The sequence below is a fragment of the Panthera tigris genome, chromosome D1 (assembly GCF_018350195.1).
Source record: "Panthera tigris isolate Pti1 chromosome D1, P.tigris_Pti1_mat1.1, whole genome shotgun sequence".
NCBI classification, from domain to species: domain Eukaryota; kingdom Metazoa; phylum Chordata; class Mammalia; order Carnivora; family Felidae; genus Panthera; species Panthera tigris.
Genome location: NC_056669.1, coordinates 107,149,153 through 107,155,164, shown reverse-complemented (window position 1 = coordinate 107,155,164; position 6,012 = coordinate 107,149,153).

Genomic DNA, 6,012 nt, shown 5'->3' with positions numbered 1-6,012 from the left:
GGCTTTTGGTGCTTTGTCGTCTTCTCTTCCAGGGGCCTGCACCCCACAGCGGCGGCTGGGACACCGGCAGGGCATCTGGAGGGCCGAGGTGCCAGCGGGGACAGATCGGCAAGCCTGACAGGGTGCAGAGGTGGTCCTTGCCCCATAGAGCGAGGCCTGTAATGGGGCTGACGACCCCCCTTTCCTTGTGCCAGGTGGGGGCTGCGCGGGCAGAGTTGATTTGTGGGGGGAGGATGGGGGGGAAGAAGTCAGGGAAAGTTCTGGTGACTGAGGATGAGGCCGGCCCCCAAGGGGCTGGGGTGAAGGTGCCTGCTTTCTACGACCTTCTCCGCTTCTCCAACCGGGGCCCCTCCCTGGCCTTGGACTCTAGGCACTGGGAGGGGTCAAGGAGACAAGGGCTTACTGCGCCCCACGCTAAGCCCCTGGGGTGGTTCAGAGACAGTGAAGCCCGCGCTCTGAAGACAGACCCAGCAGACACACTGGCGACAAAAGCACAATTATGAAGGGTGGGGCCGGCCAGCGTCAGACCGGGGGACTGATGGTACCGGCAGAGGGAAGGGCGACAAATCGGGAGCTGATGCGCCACGGAAGCTGGGACGTTTTAGGGGCAGTCAGGGTGGAGACAGCTCCGGGCCGGCGCATCTGTGACAAAGGCAGGACACAAACAGGTGCCCGTGGGTTTTGAGGGCCAGGTTGTATGCTGCAGCTCGTGTGGCGGACGTCCTGTCTGATGGCCGGTAGCTGAGGGAGCAGGGGCTCGCCAGCCCCCCTGTTAATCGCTCAGGTTTGCCTTGACCTTCATGACCCAGGAGGTTACTATTCCCCATTTCACAGCCAGGAACCTGAGACTCAGGAGGACTGGGAAAGCAAGCATAGAGGTGTGGGACTCAAATGCAGGCTGCCCAACTCCAGAGCACGAGCTCTCGAAAGTAGCCTTTAAATGTTTATTTTGGGGTGCCTGGGGGGCTCAGTTGGTTAAGTATCCGACTTCGACTCAGGTCTTGATCTTGCAATTCGTGAGTTCGAGCCCCGCATCGGGCTCTGTGCTGACAACTCAAAGCCTGGAGCCTGCTTCGGATTCTGTGTCTCCCTCTCTCTCTCTCTCTCTCTCTCTGCCCCTCCCCCACGTGTTATGTCTGTCTGTCTGTCTCATAAATACACATTAAAAAATTAATAAAAAAATAAAAATATTTATTTTGAGACAGAGAGAGCCCAGGGGAGAGGCAGAGAGGTGAGCGAGAATCCCAAGCAGGCTCCGCACTGTCAGCGCAGAGCCCGACTCGGGGCTCGATCTCATGAACCTCACGATCTCAGATCATGACCTGAGCTGAAACCAAGAATCAGACGCTTAACCGACTGAGCCACCCAGGTACCCCCAAAAGTAGCCTTGAAAAAGGAAAAGCTCACAGCTCGCTGTGCCCCCAAATATGAGCTATAGACTCGCGTCTGAGAAACCCACACTGGAGGTTAAATGCTGTCACTCCAGCCCAGGGCCTTGAAGGCTCAGTTAAGCGTCCGACTCTTGATCTCTGCTCAGGTCATGATCTCACAGTTCATGGGTTCCAGCCCCGGGTCAGGCTCTGTGCTGACAGTGCGGAACCTGCTTGGGATTCTTTCTCCCTCTCTCTGCCCCTCCCTCCCTCTCTCTCTCTCAAAAATAAAACATAAAGGGCGCCTGCGTGGCTCAGTCGGTTAAGCGTCCGACTTCGGCTCAGATCAGGATCTCACGGCTCGTGAGTTCGAGCCCCGCGTCGGGCTCTGTGCTGGCAGCTCCGAGCCTGGAGCCTGCTTCCGATTCTGTGTCTCCCTCTCTCTCTCTCTCTCTGCCCCTTCCCTGCTCGCTCACACACACGCGTGCTCTCTCTCAAAAAATAAACATAAAAATTATAAATAAATAAGACACAAACACACACCAGCTGAGAAAGCACACAGAAGTCAGGCCTCGGGTCAGACAGTCCCAGTTAGAATCCACTCTGCCACTTTCTGGAACTCTGCCTCTCCTCTCTTGAGACTATTTCTTCCTGCGCCAAATGCGATGACCCCAGCTTCACAGAGGTGGGGGCCCCTCGGGTACCAGCTCCATTGACCCACCGTGGTTGATCGGGGTGGGGGGGGTGTGGTAAGAGTGGGTGCAGGGAGCCTAGCACCCCACCCAACTCCCAGAACAAAGCAGGCAGGACCCACCCTTCCCTGAAGCAGCTCGCAGACGGGGTGGCGCCCAGGGGCCAGAGGGACGGTGGCCAAGGGGGCTCGGGGCCTGGCTTCCTGTGCGCCCAGAGGGATTGATAATTATAAAACCACGTGGGGCTGCAGCCGCCGTGGAGCGTGGGAGCCCCTATAGCGTGTTGGAGCAGCACCGACAAGGTTTTTGGAAGGAAAAACCAGGATGATGAAATCACCATATGTCCACCCATTTGGAGCTTTGGACTTTTCAAAGGACACACCCCTGGGGTGGTGGGGAGGGCGGCGGAGCGGGCATGTGGGGCTGCCAAGACTAGCTCGGGGAGTGGGGACCCTCGACCCGACCATCTCTGTCAGGCCTTCCCCCAAAGCCACCCCAATAGACACACGGTGAAATGGAACCCGAGTGCCCGAGCCGCGCGGCACGGCTTTCTGTGAGCTCGGCCCCCCCCCCCCCCCCCCCCCCCCCCCCCCCGCCAACCCCAACCACACTCTCTTCCCATCAGACGCGCTCCAGCGACATCGGTGGCCATTCTGTGTACCATTTGCCCCTCACACCCGAGCTGGGCGGTTCTCCCTTGGGCACAGACGGTGGCCCGGAGAGGGACTTGCCCAAGGCCACATGTCAGTCAACAGTAGGCATGGCTGTGTGACCCCGCAGCCAGCCTCTCATCTGGGGAAGGAGTGGGTCGCTGCTTCTGCCGGGGCCAAGGGCAAGGGCAGTCTGCCACTCTAGCGAGCCCTTCAGGACCGTGCCGAGAGCGGCCTCCTGAGCGGGTCGTCCTCTGAATCTCACTCGACCTTGGGGAAAGGGGAGCCACGGACCAGGCTTGGGACGCCCATGATGTGGCTGTGAATGCCAGAGACCCTGGAGCCCGTCTCTCGCTTCCGGTCCCCTCCCAGACCCAGAGGGCTGTGCTCTGGGGGTGGAAGAAGCTGGGTTCCCTCCCACTCACCTGGGGCCTCCTTACCCGGGCGGCCTCTTTTCCCTGCTAGGCCTGGGTCTCACCATCCAAGGCCCTTCACAGAAGACTATGTCAAGTTCACTGCAGTTCGGTTTTCCTCGCCCCTGTCCCCGGGATCTGGGTGCTTCGCCCTGCCCTTCCCCAGCCGGGCACCGGCCTGGAACCTGGATAAGGAGGGAAATCTGGCACCACCCCCCTGCCCCCTCCCCAGCCTCAGGTATTACTCGATTAAGGGAGGGTAATAATAACCCCTCCTTGTGAAGATAACAGATCCACAGTCACTTTGAAATGCTAAGGAGCACCATAGGAGTGTAAGGTGTTATCGAGGTGATCTGTGCCCCACAAGGCTGGGTGAGAGATAGTGCCCGCACTTCAGTATCAAAGGGACTCACAGGGGGAAGAGGTTATGAGGGGAACAGGTGCCCCTGCCCCGGGGCGGGCCTCCCGCAAGCAGTGACCAAGAGGGCAGTGGGAAGCGGGGAAGTCGGGGCCCGGGGGGGGGGGGGGTCTCCTCTTCAGACTCATCCGCTGAGCTGGGTCAGGATCCCGGCCCCCACACAGGGCTCCCTGGGACAAGGTCTCCGTGGCCCTGGTGGTCCGGCTCACAGAAGCTCACAGACCCGGATCTACTGGGGCAAACAGCGCCTCGTGCAAGAACTTGCGACTGTCAGGGCTGGAGGACAGGATGCTTGTGGAGGCTGGAGCGGGAGCTCGGGGCACAGACGGAGCCTTGAGGGGCTTTCTGACCTTGGAGCTGCAGGGGAGTGGGCAGGGCAACCCACCCCCTTTTGCAGACAAGGAAACTGAGGCTGAGAACAAGGATGTGACAAAAGCAAATACAGGACCAGATAGAATCAGGTACCAGACGGGCTGGGAGTGCCAAGTGCCAGTCCCAGCTCTGCCCCATGCAGGCCTCGGCAGGACTCAGTTTTTGCTGCGTGGGACTCAGTTTCCCCTCTGCCTGTGCTATGTGGGGATGGAGACTTTTTTTTTTTTTAAGGATTTTTATTTTTTTAAAGCATTCTTCTTTCTTTTCTTTTTTTTTTTTTTAAGTTTATTTATTTTTTAGAAAGAGAACGCGAGCAGGGGAGGGGCGGGGAGAAAGGAACAGGGAGAATCCCAAGCAGGCTGCATGCTGTCAGCACAGAGCTGGATGCGGGGCTCTAACTCACAAACTGTGAGACTGTGACCTGAGTCAAGAGTCAAGAGTTCACTTAACTGAGCCCCCCCAGGCACCCTAAGATTTTTATTTTTTTAAAGCAATCCCTACACCCAATGTGGGGCTTGAACTTACAACCCCAAGATCAACAGTCGCATGCTCATCACAGCCGGGTGCCCCTATGGTGATGGTTTTTACAGGGACCCCCCAGTTAATGGCAGGAGTTCCCGGCATTCGGGTCACCATAAGGTGGGCTGAGCCAGCCAGGCCCCCCTGTGGGGATGGAATCTTAAGGGCGTGACGATAGCCTGAGAATTCAGCATTCCCAGAGGCTTAGGGACTTGGCCAGAGGTCACACGCAGCGGAGTGATCCGGGACCCAGAGGCCTCACCCAGTGGGCCCGTGACTGCTTGCCCCTGGGGGCTGTGGCGGCCTGGGGGCAGGGAGTCAGGGTGTCCAAGGGCGGCAGCGGGAAGTAGCCCATCTTCCCACCCAGGACACTTTCCCTCCCCCCTACTCTTCTAGGAGATGGGCACTCGGTCCTGTCCTGGGCAGCTGGCCCTCCTCTGGTCTCTGGCGCCCCCCTGTGGCCTGTAGCGGGGCAGGCCCCACCCCTGCCCTGCCCTGCCCTGCCCTGCCCCCTGAGGAGGGCCCAGAATGCTTCAGGTGACAGAACACCACCAGCCCCTGCTCCCTCCCAGGGGACAGAGGCAGTGAAGAGATCCCCAGATCTGGGTTTGAATCCTGCCTCCCTTCTGTCACCTGACTGACTTGGGTGAGACAGCCTACTCCATTTCACAGACGCAGGGCACAGGGAAGCCACAGGGCAGGTCTCCCAGGAGACCAAAGGGGAGACGAGTCAGAAAGTCCCCTGTGTACCGCCAGGGAGGCTCATTTCGGCTCCAGAGACATTCACGGGGCGCCTCCTCCCTCAACCTGACCGTCTGGACTCCAGGAGGTCTCAGTCTGAGGGGGGAGGCAAATCCCCAAAGAGCTCTTTTAATGGAAGAACTTGTTGTCTAAAGCCACTAAAATGCCCCACCCTTTGATCCCTCCTCTTGGACGGGCCCACAGTCCCATGGCGTCTGGTCCAGCCCAGCTGGAGACAGCTGGGCAGAAATCAGAAATGCCACTGGATAGAATCAGGCCCTCCCCTCAACCACCTCCTCCAGCCCAGCTTCCACCTCTCCTTGGCCTCCGTGTTCCAGGCCGGCCGCAGGCCTCGCTCTCGCCTATGCTTAAAAAGCCTGTGGTGGAGTTGCCAGCCCAGCCCCACTCCAGGGCTTCTCCATTCACCTTCGTCCTTCCCAAGCCTCAGTATGTCCATCTGCCAAATGGGTGTAACCATCCCTGCCTCGCCTACTTGCCTCCCTAGTCCGCTGTAACGACACAAATAAAATGAAATCAGAAACTAGCGAGGTTCCCCCCCTACCTCTTGCGGAGGGGATTGGGGGAGGGTGTGTGCCAAGCGCGGCCGGCATCCCAGGGAGAGAGGGGACTACAACTCCCATCCGGCTCCGGGGTCGCGGGCGTCTCCAGCCCCCTTTCCCAGGGGGTTGAGGGAAGTTGCACTGCCCCGGGCATCCCCCACCTAGGTTAGGGGCCGGCGAAAGCCCGGTAGGGCTGGCTCTGGGGCCACGCGGAGACCTAGGTAGCCTTCCCGGCCCCGGGGGGAGACCACCCCCCTTGGCCCGGCCCAGTCAGGAG